The sequence below is a fragment of the Sorghum bicolor genome, chromosome 4 (genome assembly GCF_000003195.3).
Source record: "Sorghum bicolor cultivar BTx623 chromosome 4, Sorghum_bicolor_NCBIv3, whole genome shotgun sequence".
Lineage (NCBI taxonomy): Eukaryota > Viridiplantae > Streptophyta > Magnoliopsida > Poales > Poaceae > Sorghum > Sorghum bicolor.
In genome coordinates this window covers 47,613,887-47,630,618 of record NC_012873.2, presented here as the reverse complement: position 1 = coordinate 47,630,618, position 16,732 = coordinate 47,613,887, and positions in this window count along the sequence as shown.

The window sequence follows — 16,732 nt, the reverse complement described above, 5'->3', positions numbered from 1 at the left end:
TATTACACCGGCTAACCGAAACAAAAGCGGAATTAAAACTATCGGTCTAGCCAAGACTACACCCCTCTATCTAAGTTCTCTAGCACCTTGTAAAAGATCCTAAACAAGCAAACAAGGTGCTACCTTAGCAAGAGCTCACCTAACCAATTCTAGGAGCAAGGTCACACAAACCTATGCAACTAGTACTTTGCAAACCGGGGGAGCTCCTACTCAAACTAGTGAGGCAAAGCGCACAAAGCCTAAGCTCACTAGCAAGCTCAATAACAAGGCAACTAATGCCAAATTAGAGAGCGCAACTTACTTAGCTACACAAACTAAGCAATGTGACTAACAAGGTTACACAAACCGAATTAGCCACCCAAGGGAACTACTTCTAGCTACACAAGCAAGAAGGTAACTAGCAAGCTACACAAGCTTAACTAATTACAAAAGCAACTACACAAACACAAGTATATAAAGAAAGTAAATACAAGCTCGTGTATAGCGAACGCAAACCACCGAGAAGAGTAGACAATGTTGACACGGTGATTTTTACCGAGGTTCACTTGGTTGCCACCAAGCTACGTCCTCGTTGTGGCGATACACCCACTTGATGGATCACGAGCTAATTGGCATTCCAAAGCCAAGCCCTCAGCGGGTGCCGCACATCCACTCTCAAGATGGGGATCCTCAAAGCCACAAGCAATCCACTAGAGTTGCTCTTCGCGATCCCCGCGGGGTGAGCACCGTACCCCTCACAATCTCTTCTCCGGAGCACCGCACAATCTCCTTGCGTGCTTCGACGGAGTCACAAGCCACCAAGCCATCTAGGAGGTGGCAATCTCCAAGAGTAACAAGCACCACCGGCTTGCAACACGAACACCTAGTGCCACTCGATGCAATCTCTCAATGCAATGCACTAGAAACGCTCACTCACACAATCGGATGATCACTATCAAGCATATGTGAGTTAGAGGCTTTATTAGCACTCCCCAAGCATGGACACTAAGTCCCAAGGGTGCTCAGCACAAGCCAAGGACGGCCACCACTTCTATTTATAGCACCAAGGGCTAAACTAGCCGTTACCCTACATTGCGCAAAAGTCGACCACACCGGACGCGTCGGTATTGACCAGACCAGCGTCCGGTGCTCTTGACCGTTAGAAAACTAGCCGTTGCCTCACTGACAGGGCACCGGACTCTCGCTTTTGAAATACCGGACGCGTCCGGTATGCACCGGACCCAAACTCAGGGAGCGTCGCAAACTTGAGCCAACACCGGTCGCCACACCGGACGCACACACCGGACGGTCCGGTGTGCACCGGACTCACACCCAGAGAGCTCTGCAAGAGGAGTTTGCACCGGACGCTAACTCAGACGCGTCCGATGTGCACCAGATGCAAACTCAGAGAGTTTCACTGAGAAAGCGACCTCACCGGACGGAGCACACCGGACTCTACGCGAAAACTGTTTCCGCGTCCGGTGCCTCAACTCGGACGCGTCCGACCTCATACCGGACGCGTCCGGCCTGAACGCGCTGCACGAAAAGAACTCCAACTTCTTCCCTTGCTTTCATGTGCCAACACCAAAGTGTCACAACACTTGTGCACGTGTGTTAGCTTTTTTCACAAACAATTTTCAAGGGAGTTAGTCTCTCAACTTGCCACGCCACTCGATCCTAACACGTATGCAAAGTTAGATCGCTCAAGTGGCACTAGATGACCGATATGCAAACAAGTTTGCCCCTCTTGATAGTACGGCCATCTATCCTAAATCCGGTCATAAACTTCTCTACACACCTATGACCGGTAAAATGGAAATGCCCTAGGTTATACCTTTGCCTTGCACTTTCCATTTCATCTTCTCCAATGTTGATGCAACACATGCACCAACCAATCACCAAATGATATGATCCACTTCATATCATCACGTGACCGTATTGGTTCATCGATCTTGACCTCACTTGCTCTTCACCATTGCCTCGGTCCATCGGCACCAAGTCTTGCTCAAGCTTCACCGTCACACGCGGTCCCTCGCTTCAAAGCCTCCGACTTGCCCTTCACTCTTGCAACCGGTCCATCAAGCCAAGCCTCATCTTGATCTTCTCCACCTTGGTCACATGACTCCATGTCATGTCTCATATGCAATGAGCTCCTCCATCATCACATCATCACCTGTGGACTAATCTCCTGTGTATCTCACATAAACACTATTAGTCCACCTAAGTTGTGACTCAATTACCAAAACCAAACAAGGACCTTTCAGTTGGGCCGTTGTTGATATTTGGGAACACAATAAGGAATTGATCCGCAAGCGCACGGATATCGGTGAGCACTTCACCCGGGATGTTATCCAGAGTATCGTATTTATATTTTTACCACTTGTAGAAAGAGTGCATCTCACTAACCCGGTCTATTACTACTAACCTTTAGGCTACAAAGAATGTTTCTCGATGTGAGTGATATATAGAGAAGACTACAACCTTAATCTCATTCTAACCTTGGTAAGGATAATCTACTGTTCTATTGGGGAGGCTCACAGAATCTAGACACCACAGAGGATGTTCAACCCGCACCTATAAACCCTATCGATCCTACTAACGGGATATGGGCTGCAAAGGTAACTCGGAAATGTCACGTTCCTCGCTACTACCACGGTCCAGCTAGTCAGGGGATATCTATGAGTATCCTCGCGCAAACACCACGTCTACGCTAGAGATGATTACTCTAAACTCTACGAGAAGAGATTAAAGTAAACTCATAAACCAAAGAACAATAAAACAAGAACTTACTAGTATTTAGAAGTCGAAATACTGAAGAATCCTAGGAGCAAGCTTCGGGTTAGGAGAACTTGATCCCGCAGGTACAACCTCGGAGTAGACACCGACAGGCCGGGCTTCCTCCGATCTACACCTCCACTTTATCTCTCTCAATCTAGTAGATATAGTCTACTCACATTAGATGTTAAGCCCTAAGTCTATTTAGAGGAAAGGTTATCCTTCGAGGGCACCTCTCAACTCTATGATGAACTTGTTCTCCTCCAGGGGCCAGGGGGTCTGCTTATATAGTCCCCTTAGGTAAACGTGGGCCGTTGGATCAAACCGACATTGATTGAACGGTTATCCTTCATCCTTTAGGTCGGTGGAGCGTAATCCGCGAGATTGGACGTGATTGGGCACAACACCAGGGCGGGCGCCCTAGGGGGGAGGGTGGGCGCCCTGCCCCCGGGCCCGATTGCCTTCCCGTTCGTTCCCGTGGCTTCTGAGGTCTTCTAGATTGTAGAAAATTGCGCGGTGCATTAATATCTCTATGTAATCCCAACATATGGGCTTTTCTTCCTTATTTCCTGACAACCCTCTGTAGAAACAGATAAACAACAAAACTCGTGGAATTCTGTCGGATCAAACCCTAATTCTAGGTGTTGTTTGTATATTGGTCCTTTCCCTTGTTTATTTAATAATTAAAATTGATACTTAAGAACCGTCAATAGATACCCCCATACTTAGGCTTTTACTCGTCCTCGAGAAAAGGATAGTTAATAAAAATATCTGGGGTTAAAACATTGTAAAGCATTTTCTTCATACCTGCAGGGTGTTGTAAAAATTCACTGTGTACCGTAGTCAGGGAAATATATGGTCAAGAGTTGTTGATGCAAAATTGATCTGCAAACACAAAGGGCTAATACCCAATTCAAACGTTAAGGCGTGCCAGCCGATTTGACCTTACTATCGGCAAAGGTGATAACTTGAATACTTTAGTCCTGACAACAGCGATGCGCCCGGATGTCACGGCTAAGAGGTACTCACGCGGAACTTGAGAATACGCCGAGCTTAAGTCGACGAATTCCTAAGAACTCATAATAAAAGGGGAAAAAGTATGACGAAGTCGTCGAAAAGTAGATGCTGGAATATGAGTAAAAACGTGTGTTTGATTGATTGATAGATGTCTCATTACAAAGCCCTAGGGTCCATATTTATACCCTGCTCAAAGAGCTATAACTAAACACGACCAGAATTCGAATTCCAAATTACACGGAATCCGTATACAAAACGACTTAAACAAATAAGGAAATAACTCAGCTATCCCTCGTGACAAATTGAAACTCTTCCACAACCCGATCAGCAGCTTCCAGACTCCCCCTCTGTATTATCGGCAGACTCTTTTGCCATGGTCATCGGCAGACCTCCTCATCATAGTCATCGGCACAGAACCATCATCACCTGTAAACTTAGTCACGTCCAACCTCTCCTTTATCGGCAATCATCCTCATCGGCAGCTCACCCTGTAAACCACATACTGTCATCTTATCCTGCCATCCTGGACACGTGCCCAAAAATGGTGTCAACACATGCCCCCCAATTTCGGAGTATGAAACTATTAATGCTCCGAAATTTTCTGCAGTAATCATGCCTTTTCCTGCAATTAATGCTTCCTAATCCGGTAACCGACAACCTCAATCCAAACAACTCCGATCCTATTCTCCTGCAGATCCCTCGAAATCCTCAACTTCTTGAACAGGCACTTCCTTCTCATCCGCACATCGGCAATATTACCGTTACGAAGATCTACCGATGGACTAATCAGGACGTTTATACAAATGGCTACCTTTACTTTATCCGCCCATCGGCAATATGACCGTTACAGTATGCTGCCGATGGACCGACCAGAAGATCCCGCATAGTAAAATATCTCCAGGTAACGACCGCTCCCCGTCAAATCACCTGCACAATCCCTTGATTACCGTGCGAACAGTTACCATATCTACCTGAGCATCCTCGGGTTTCTCGGAAGCGGCAAAGAGATAAGTCAGATTTGCCCTTGCCCGTTTTATCCTATAAATAGTTCCTTCTCGGGTACTCCTTCTCCATCACATCATTTCACCATCCCTACTTTTACTTTTCCAGCGGCGGCGCTATTCACAACCTTCAAGACCTCCGACAAGTGTGGGGGTATAAACCCCTATACCCTTACGGCTAGACTTCAGCCAGGAAGCTTGGCCCACTACGAGACGAGTTCAAAGCTTGATCCGACAGCCCGAGTTTCGCGCAAGGAAACAAGACGTGGAGATCAAGCAGGATTCTAGTCGGTTAGAATAGGAATTGATATCGAATTATCTATGACAATTGTAACCGACTAGGATTAGTTTCTAGATCTGTAACCCTGCCCTCCAGACTATATAAGGAGGGGCAAGGGACCCCCCTAGGACATCATATTCTCTCAACACAATCCAATACAACCAGACGCAGGACGTAGGTATTACGCCAACTCGGCGGCCGAACCTGGATAAAAAGCTTGTCCGTGTCTTGCGTCACCATCGAGTTCGTAGTTTGCGCACCGTCTACCGATAAACTACTACCGTGGGTATACCCCAAGGTAGACTGCCGACCAGCTTTCGTCGACAGTGGCGCGCCAGGTAGGGGGTGTGCGTGCAACTTTTCCGGCGAACAAGATGGTCACGATCCCAGCTTCCGCGACCGTGCCCGAAGGCCTCACGTTCACCGTCGGCCAGATCACGTGGACGACGTGCAGCGGCGGTTTCGCGACCACGGTTCCGAAAGAGATCCAGATCCAATCTGAGATCACGCCGTCTCCGACCACACGCATGACGGCACCAAGCTCCCGACCACCGTTCCCGCTCTACAAGGGAAAGGAGATCGACTGCTCGGACCTCCTCCAAGCGCTCGATCGCGCTGACTCCAAGCTATTCGAAGCTTCCCAACTAATAGATGGAGTTCTGCGCCGGCCCGACCAAGCTGCTCGAGCGGATTTTTCGAAATTCCGCCGGCCAACTCGTGTCGCCACACACGAACGGCTGGGAACGTCCCTGACGATAACCTCAACCCCCTCAGGACGATCCGTCGAGCTCAAAAAGGAAGACTATCCCTGCGGCCTGAACAACTCGGCCTCTGTTTACTCACAGCATGTCCAATCCGTTTTCAGCAAAGCGGGCTGGTCGCCGACAAGGAACAATCGTCACCATGTCAACATGGTGACCATCCGAGAGCTACGGGACGGCCAGGTTTCCAGCACCAACTCAAGCACCGGCTCCGTTCCCACCGAGGTTGTGAACACCGAAGACGAGGACTACGACCTGGATTTTCCTTCACACCCTCCGGGTTTCGACCGATTCCCGATATTCCCCCCCCGGCGAGGGGATATTGTATTCAATGTCAGCGCCGACGAACTGGCTGTTGACGGAGAAACAGACGACCAGAGGCAACTCCGCGAACAGCGTAACGCCGAGCGCGCCCGACGGCGTGCGGACGAGCAACAACAGACGCCACCAGGTAACCTCAACGATGCCTTTGACATGGTTGGGGACCAGCCGGTCTACAAAACGCCAAGCGCCAACGTGGCTGTCGCCATGGCCAACCTGGATCGGCTTCCTAACACCCCCGAATGCCAGGGAGTCCGGACCAGTATCCGAGCACACCTGATCGCCGCAATGGGACAGACAGCCACTCTGCTCAAGGAGTCCAAGACGTCTCTCATACGGAAGCCGCCTCCGACCAGACTCATCGTAGCCGGGCCTCACCCAGCAGGCGTCGCCGCAGCCGCTCCCCCGACAACCGTCGAGGGGACTCACGGCGCGATGATGGTGGTCGGGACGCCGATGGCCGCCGCCAGCGGGACCGCGTACGCGGCCAAGAAGAAGAAGATCAACACAGGGATCTCCGCCACAACATCCCTCCCAAAGATGCCCGGGACCGCATCAACAGGCGCGCCGCAGAGAGAGCAGTCCACGAAAACCTGCGCCGCATCGAGTACGACGCGACCCACGGTCCTCCGGGCCTAAGGCAGTTCTCCTCACACCTCTGCCAGGTCGTGTGGCCCCGCAATTTCAAGCTCGAAAAACTTAAAAAATACGACGGCAAGGAAAATCCAGAGAACTGGATCACTCTCTATGAAATCGCCGTCCGATCAGCGGCAGGAGATGAGCACATCATGGCTAATTACTTCCCCGTAGTCCTCGACCAGGCTGGTCATCAGTGGCTTCTCGGCTTGCCCGAGGACTCCTTCGACTCTTGGGAAGAGCTACGACAGGCTTTCATCGACAATTTCATCGCCACATGCGAGCAGCCCGGAAACAAGTATGACCTTGAAAGGATAAGAGACAGGAAGAATGAACCTCTGCGCGATTACATCCGACGATTCTCGGATATGCGCCTCAAAATCCCGAAGATTTCTCATGACGAGGCCATATCAGCCTTTATCAAGGGTTTGCGTTTCCATGAAGCGCTGAGGAACAAGCTGTTGCGTAAGCGCCCATCAACGGTAGCAGAACTCCTCGCCACGGCTAAAAATTACGCCGATGCTGATGACGCAGAAAAACTAATCCGAGACGATGCGAGAGGCCCCGACCAGCCCTCCCGGCGAGATGACGGTCGTGGTCGCTACGACAACAGAAATCACCGCCGCTCCGACAACCGCGATCACCGAGAGGGTTGGGATCGGCGGCGCGACGGCCGCGACGACTTCAGAGGAAAGCGCCCTCGCGAATACGACCACGAAGTAAACACGGTCAAACGTCCCAATGGACGACGGGACTACCAAGACGACTACAATAAAACGTTGAAGGGACCGTGCCAGCTACACCCAAAGTCTAACCATACCATGGAAGAGTGCCGCGTCCTCAAAAGTATCTATAGACGGCGGGCCGCCCAAGAAGACACCGCCAAGAAAAGTAACAAACGCGACGGGCACGACCACGAAGATGAGGATGAGGACCAAGACAGGGACCCCCGACACCAATACGTTAGCCCCACCGACGTGGTCCACTCCATTTTCGGGGGCAAGGTCTCCACTGAGTCCAAGCGAGAAAGAAAGCTGTTAAAGAGAGCCTGCCTCAACATAGACAGCACGGACGAGCTGATCGCGGATCCGAAATTTCCCGCCTGGTCCCACAGGGAGATCGCGTTCAGCAGGAAGGACCAGTGGGCCGCTATCCCAGAGCCGGGTCGTTTCCCACTGATTCTTGATCCCTGCATCAATAGCATCAGATTCGAGCGCGTGCTCGTGGACGGGGGAAGCTCCATCGACATCCTCTTCCGCAACAGCCTGCCCGCCCTCAAGGTATCACCGGCACAACTAAAACCTTACGACGCCCAATTCTGGGGGGTTTTGCCAGGTCAAAGTTCGGTGCCCCTCGGACAGATAACATTGCCTGTCCAATTCGGCACACCCGATCACTTTCGGACGGAGTTCATCAACTTCGTAGTCGCGGACTTCGACGGGACCTACCACGCCATACTGGGCCGCCCATCGCTGACAAGGTTCATGGCAGTCCCGCACTACTCATACCTAGTGCTTAAGATGCCCACGGAGAAGGGTGTCCTGACCGTCAGAGGCAACGTCTACACTGCGTACACCTGCGAAGAAGAAAGTTTCAAGATCACCGAGGCAATCGACCTCTCAATCCGCATGGCGGAAACAGCAAACCAAGCCGCACAGCTGCCCCCCGACCAGCTCCGATTACCTGAGCAGGAGACAGCCAGAAAGAATTCGAAATCCAAGGAGTACAAAGAAGTGCAGCTGGTCGAAGGCAACCCCGAGAAGACAGCCCTCATCGGGGCTAACCTGGATCCAAAATAGGAAGACGCGCTCGTCAGGTTCCTAAGGGATAACGTGAGCGTTTTCGCATGGAAACCCGCAGACATGCCCGGTGTCCCATGAAACCTGATCGAGCACTCCTTAAACGTCTCGAAGACCGCAAGACCAATCAAGCAAAAACTGCGACGGTTCGCTCGTGACAAAAAGGAGGCTATTAGGACAGAAATAACACGGCTTCTAGCAGCCGGATTCATAAAAGAGGTGTATCATCCCGATTGGCTCGCCAATCCGGTTCTTGTACGCAAAAAGAATAATGAATGGAGAATGTGCGTTGATTACACCGATCTCAACAAGCACTGTCCTAAAGATCCTTTTGGTCTTCCTCGCATCGACGAGGTGGTCGACTCAACGGCCGGATGCGAACTCCTCTCCTTTCTAGATTGCTACTCTGGTTATCACCAGATCTCGCTAAAGGAAGAAGATCAGATCAAAACATCCTTCATCACACCCTTCGGCGCATACTGTTACACTACCATGTCTTTCGGACTTAAAAACGCCGGGGCCACTTATCAAAGGGCCATCCAGCAATGCCTCCACGACGAGATTCGCGATGACCTCGTCGAGGCCTATGTGGACGACGTGGTCGTAAAAACAAGGGACGCGAGCACCCTAATCGACAACTTAGACCGAACCTTCAAGGCACTCAATAGGTACAAGTGGAAGCTCAACCCCAAGAAATGCATTTTCGGCGTTCCTTCCGGTCTACTGCTCGGCAACGTCGTTAGTTGCGACGGCATACGACCAAACCCTTCAAAAGTCAAAGCCGTACTCGACATGCGACCACCGAAGAACGTCAAGGATATTCAGAAGCTAACCGGATGCATGGCCGCCCTCAGTCGTTTCATCTCAAGGCTGGGAGAAAAAGGCCTCCCTTTTTTCAAACTATTGAAAGCGTCAGAAAAATTCTCCTGGACCGAAGAAGCCGACGCTGCATTCACTCAGCTTAAGACCTTCCTCACTTCACCGCCTGTCCTCACAGCGCCTCAGCCCAATGAAGACCTGCTCCTTTACATTGCTGCAACCGACAGGGTTGTTTCCACAGCAATAGTGGTCGAGCGAGATGAACCAGGTCACGTCTTCAAGGTCCAGAGACCCGTTTACTTCATAAGCGAAGTTTTAAACGAATCCAAGGCCAGGTACCCACAAATACAGAAGCTCATATACGCCATCCTGATAACGTCAAGAAAGCTGAAGCACTACTTCGACGGCCATCGAGTCCTGGTGACAACCAGCTTTCCTCTCGGGGACATCCTGCGCAATAAAGACGCCAATGGCAGAATCGTGAAATGGGCAATGGAATTATGTCCATTTTCCCTGGAGTTCCAGAGTCGCACCACTGTCAAGTCCCAAGCCCTGGTCGATTTCATTGCCGAATGGACGGATCTCAACGAGCCTTCCGTTCCCGATGTCTCAGACCACTGGTCAATGTTCTTTGATGGGTCCTTGAACATCAACGGTGCAGGCGCTGGGATATTGTTCGTATCACCCAACAAGGACAAACTCCGCTACGTCCTTAGGATCCTTTTCCCGGCGTCAAACAACATCGCCGAATACGAAGCATGCTTACACGGCATACGACTAGCCGTTGAACTAGGGGTCAAGCGCCTCTATGTCTACGGCGACTCCGCTTTGGTCATTAACCAGCTCAACAAGGAGTGGGACGCAACCCACGAGAAGATGGATCTCTACTGCAAAGAAATTCGCAAATGGGAAACTAACTTCTATGGCATAGAGTACATCCACGTGGTCCGGGATAAGAACCAAGCAGCAGATGCGTTGTCAAAGTTAGGCTCATCTCGGGCCCAGATCCCGCGGGGTATTTTTGTCCAGGACATCCATGAGCCAAGTATAAGCCCTCCCCTGGTCGACAAGCAACCCACCGAGGCAATGCTCATAGATGACGCCACTCCGACAACCGGTGGGCGTGACTGGCGTACCCCGTTCATCAAATACATATCAGACGGGACAGGCTATCAGGACAAAACAGAGAACGAGCGCCTCATCCGACGATCAAAAAACTACATCCTGGTCGACGGAAAACTCATGCGGAAAAACGCAAGCTCCGAGGTACTGCTCAAGTGCATACCCCAAGATGATGGTATCAAGCTCTTGGAAGACATACACGCTGGATCCTGTGGCAATCACGCCGCATCTAGAACGCTGGTCGGAAAGGCTTTCCGAGCAGGTTTTTATTGGCCAACCGCGGTTGGCGACGCAGAAAAACTGGTTCGGCATTGCGAAGGATGTCAGTTCTTCGCTAAGAGGACCCACGTACCTGCCCATGAAATCCAAACTATCCCGTCGTCTTGGCCCTTTGCTTGCTGGGGGCTTGACATGATCGGACCATTTAAACCAGCCCCGGGCAATTTCAAGTTTGTCTTCGTGCTAATCGACAAGTTCTCCAAGTGGATTGAATACATGCCCCTGGTCAAGGCAACCTCCGAGAAGGCTGTGGAATTTCTCAATCAAATCATACACAGATTCGGCATCCCGAACAGCATAATCACCGACCTGGGCACTCAGTTTACTGGCACCACTTTTTGGGATTTCTGCGATGACAGAGGCATAGTCATAGAATATGTGTCAGTAGCACATCCACGTGCCAACGGTCAAGTCGAACGTGCTAACGGAATGATCGTTGACGCCCTAAAGAAGAGGCTGTACACCGAAAACGACAGAGCACCCGGTCGATGGATGAGAGAATTGCCGGCAGTAGTCTGGGGCCTCCGAACCCAGACCAGTCGAAACACAGGGGTGTCTCCCTACTTCATGGTATACGGTGCAGAGGCGGTCCTGCCGTCCGACATACACTTCGGATCTCCTAGAATCGAGCACTACGACGAGGCGACTGCCGACAACGCCAGAGAACTCGAAATCAATTGCATGGAGGAAAAGCGTTTAGTTTCATGTCTCCGAACAGCAAAATATCTCGCGGCAGTCAGGCGATACTACAACAGGAACGTCAAGGACCGTTCCTTCGTGGTCGGCGATCTGGTGCTTCGATGGAAAACAAGCCAGGAGGGAACGCACAAGTTATCCACTCCCTGGGAAGGACCCTTCGTGGTGACCGAGGTCACACGACCTACGTCCTACAGATTGGCATACCCAGACGGAACACGAGTGCCTAACTCTTGGCACATCGACAAACTGCGACGGTTCTATCCATAAAGTTTTAATGACTTTCTTTTGTAAGTATCTTATAATTTTTGATAATGAAATTCTCTATTTTTCGCATACACCTTGTCACACACAGCACTCGGCAAAACTCCTGCAATGGATGCTCTTGGCGACAACCAAGACAAATACGGTGACACGTCACTCAGATATTTTTACAGCGCTCAAAACAACAGTCATGACAAAAAAGAAAACTTTATTACAAACTTTACATACAAAGTTTACAATAAATACCCTGACGGGCAGATACTAGTCTATTCCTACAGACTACTTTATTGGCCTAGCTGCTCGGGCTGATCACCCGCCTGGCCCTGCTGCCCGGACGAAGGGGTCGGGGCCACCGGCGCCTGGCTGGTCAAGACCGCAGGCGTCGACCGCCCATCTCCAGCAACGGACGCGCCCGACAACTCCCTGGCCGACCTATCTGAGCTCGGCTGGTCTGGAGGAGTGGCCGTTCCGCACAGGTTGATGTCGCCGATCACTGTCGACGACAAGTCCAGCAGACTACCCCGAAGTTCGTCCGCTTCCTGAGGGCCGACTTCCTTCGGGTACCCCTTCTCCAGCCTGCTCAAGTCAACCAGGGGGTAGTGGGCGCGTACCATGCTGAGGACGTGCGCGCCGGCAAACTCCCCGGCGTCCTTCACAAACTGCTGGAGCCAGTCCCACGCCCGTTGCGCCTTCTCGACCGGGGTCAACTGCGGCGCGCGGGGCTGGCTCTCCGGGAGCTCGGGGCTGATCAGGTCCAGGACCGGGGACACTCCCTTCCAGATCCTGCAACAGTTGACCTTCCAGGAGTCCCGGTCCTTGATCAGGTCATCCAGGTGCTTTTTGGTGTTCACCTTGAGCACTGCAAACGAAACGAAACGTTACTTTCGGCATACCAGACAAGCAAAGGGGCAGGCAGCAACCAACAAGGCGGCACCCATTACCAGCTAACTCCCGGTCTTTTCGACCCAATTCCTCTTCCGCTCGCCGCCCGGACTCCTGTGCACTGGCGAGCTGTTGGCCGAGCTGCTCCTTCTCTTGTTGGAGGCTCGCCACCTCCTCCTCCAAGTCTGCGTGAATACTAAACTGGTCAGCAAAGCAAACTATACAAGTACGCGAAACTGCTCGGAGCGTGTGACTAACCTTCCTGCAGCTGGTACTGGTCGGCCAGACGACGAGCGAGGTCGAGACGACGCTCCTTTTCGGCGCTCATCTCGACCACCTTCTCTCCGACCTCCGCCCGCAACCGGTCTACCTCCGCGGCAAGGGCCTTGTTCTCGGCCATGACGCCTTCTATCTGGTCAAAGCACCGTTTCTGGTACTTCGCCGTTTTCATTACGTCCTACAAAGCAAGCATACAACGATCAAGCAAGACAAGGCAAAAGAATGCGCAGCAGTACAAAAAGCCGCTTACCTTGACTTCGTCGACAAGGCGCTTGGCTGCGCGCTCCACCCTGGCGGCCTCTTCGGTCTCGGCGACCTCCTCATGACCGATAAAGTGATCCCCGCGTTGGCGCCACACATACACGTGTTGGCGGCCATCACGGGGACGACCCTCGATCTCCTCCACCTCGTCGTCGGAGGCCGCCCGGGTTTCTTCCTCCTGTGCTGCGTCACCCCCGGTGGTGGTCCCAGGCATTACTGGCCCTTGGACCAGACCTGGGGAGCCCGCAGCCGAAGAGGCTCCTGCTCGGGGCGGCGGGGGGGCTTCACTCCCCCCGGCAGGAGGAGCGGTCGGAGATCTCCCCTTCTCCGAGGAGTCAGTTGGGGGAGCCTCTCCAGCCCTGGTCGGGCTGCTTGTTGTCGGCGCCGCGCTCGGGAGCCCCTCGGTGCTCCCAGGCGCGACTGCAGCTGTTGGCTGCTCTGTGGTCTGGGGGGCTGCATCCCCAGAACCGCGGGCAGGCTCGCCCGTTCCCTGGCCGGCAGTTTGGCCAGGGTCGACATCCGATGCCGCACTACAGGAACTAAAGTTAAAAAAAAAGGAAGGAGTCCAAAATACGTAAGTCGAACACTTACAGGTCTGACCGACGATGGGTCGCGGTGAACCTCCTCCTCGCCCGGCCGGTCGGCACCTGTGCCCCCACCTCGGCAACTTGCGGGGCAGCGGCGCCGCTGGCCACTCGATCAGTGGCGACCGGCGCAGTGTCTGGGCGGCTCCGAGGCCGCCGGACCAACGACGGCGCAGCCTCCTCGTCGTCGTCGTCGTCGTCGACGATCCGCACGAGCCGACGACGTTTCGGCGCTTGGCTGCTCTCCGCCGGTAGGTCTGCCGGCAGCCCCGGTGTCGGCAAGGGATCCGCCGGCAATGGCCTCTTCCCCGCTACCCTCTCCTCGGAGGTCGGGACGGGGCGGGCTCGGTCTTCCTCACTGCTGGTGTAATGAGTACACCGAGCAGCATCCTCCTCTGGCGGGACCTCTCCCACAGGATCTTCCATCCCCGGTGCCAGTGATACATACACCACGCACCGGTCGACATCACCGACCTGCAAAAGCAACAGAGATGAGCCAACTGCAGACGATATACGAATGATCAAACGGAGTCTGCTACATACCTTTGGTGCTGGTCGTCCTAACTTGAAGGCTTGCACCCGATCACTGCTACGGGTGAAGCCCCCATCCGCGAAGTTAAACAGCTCGTTCAGCAGCTGTTGTACCTCCGCTTTCTCCAAGATCTCCGACCGCATCCTGGTCGGGTCTGTGCTTCCGGCATACTCGTACGCCGAGTGCACCCTCTTCTGGCAGGGCATCACCCGGCGGCAAATGAAGTTGCCGACCACGCCAAGCCCATCCAGGCGCGACCAGTCGATCAGCTTCATCAGATCCGCCACTTGACCGTCGAACTCTGGGCGGTCGGTCCAGCTCGTCCTCTTCTCGGGAACGTACCCCACGTCGCAGAACGTGGAGCTGCCCGGTTCCTCCCTGACGTAGAACCACTTCCTGTACCTTTCGGTCAAGGAGGTGTTCCATGGGCAGTGCAGGTAGCGATTCTTCATCCCATCACGAAGGTTGAGGTATACTCCACCTGCAACCTTGGAGCCTCCAACTGCTCCCTTCTTCCTCAGACAGAAAAGGTACCGGAAAAGATCAAAGTGCGGCTCTATGCCAACATAGGCCTCGCACAGATGGATGAAGGTGGAAATAAGGAGAATTGAGTTCGGGTGCAGATTGCAAATCCCGATCTCATAGTACAAAAGAAGACCTTGAAAAAAAGGATGAACAGGAACACCAAAGCCTCTCTTGATGAAATCCTCAAAAACGACGATCTCACCGGCGCGAGGGTCGGGGTAGCTCTCCCCCTCCGGCGCCCTCCAGCCGCCGAGCTCTGCGCCGTGCAGAAGCCCCATGTCGACGAGGTCACCAAGAGATTTTGTGGTGCTGCGAGACTTCTTCCACTCCTTGGCCATCAGTTCGGCCCTCTTCCTGGAGTCGCTCTTCGCCATTAGAGGTGCGAATGTGGGCTGGAGTTAGGAAGATGCAGGAGATTGGAGAAGATGAGAGCGGAAGGTTTGAAGGCAATGGCAGGAGAAGCGGTACAGGCGGTCCTATTAGGCCCTTATAAACCCGCGACCCCACCTCTCCCACTTCCTGTATTCTCGGGAAGTGGGCAGGCCATGCGGCGGACGCGGCGTTTCGGTTTACAATGATTATAGACACTTAATGCGGCGGAGTTTTCGTACCAATTGATGGTTTCCTTTTCTCAAACCATGAAAAGAGCGGTTGTACAGTTGCCAGGTGCAGCTTTTCATGCATCCGTCTGACATATCGTCAGGAGACCCCGTCACGTCAACTTTAATTGGAAAGATCTTTTCAAAAGTAAGAAGACACATACGCCAGTGAGTCAGCAATCCGGGGACTGCACCGACCACCGAGCACTCGACGCTCGGGGACTGGTCGCCCAGTCTATCAGCTCGGAACTTCAAGGACTGCACCGACCACCGAGCACTCGACGCTCGGGGACTGGTCGCCCAGTCTATCAGCTCGGAACTTCAAGGACTGCACCGACCACCGAGCACTCGACGCTCGGGGACTGGTCGCCCAGTCTATCAGCTCGGAACTTCAAGGACTGCACCGACCACCGAGCACTCGACGCTCGGGGACTGGGTGCCCAGTCTATCAGCTCAGAACTTCAAGGACTGCACCGACCACCGAGTACTCGACGCTCGGGGACTGGTCGCTCAGTCTATCAGCTCAAAGCTTTAAAACACGCATCGACCACTGAGCACTCGATGCTCGGGGACTGGTCGTACAGTATAGTAACATGTAATTCCAAGCAGCACACTAAGTGCCTGGGGACTGGTCGATTGGTCTTTTCGATTACAGACGAGCATGACATGCTCGGGGACTGGTAAATTCAATTTTTTAGACCTTGCTACAAGGCTCATACTTCGCCTTCCAGCAAGCTCGGGGACTACATCGGTACGATGCATCTAGCGATGCATCTCAGTCTCAAAACTACTTTGGGGAATTTTCTTTTGACCCTGGCACCACGTGCCTACGCCACCTACTACCAGGCTCGGGGACTAAGTGGGCACACTTCACCTAGCGGTGAATTTGCTTGCTTTTTTGATGCTTCTACCTTTCAGAAAGGCAAAGTGGGCACACTTCACCAGGAAAGAAATTTTTTTTAGAGCACCATGCATTCTTCGAACAACCTGCTTCTTCGATGTCAACATTGATCAACTGTCTTTCGAGTTGGTCAAGGAACCGTTGCAACTGTTTGGGCGATTTCCCCGCTTATTGAAGACGACAAGCCTCGCTGATCGAAGAAGCTCAAGACGGCGTGTTGCATCACAATACATGGCGCTCGGGGACTAGCTGTGGGGGTATAAACCCCTATACCCTTACGGCTAGACTTCAGCCAGGAAGCTTGGCCCACTACGAGACGAGTTCAAAGCTTGATCCGACAGCCCGAGTTTCGCGCAAGGAAACAAGACGTGGAGATCAAGCAGGATTCTAGTCGGTTAGAATAGGAATTGATATCGAATT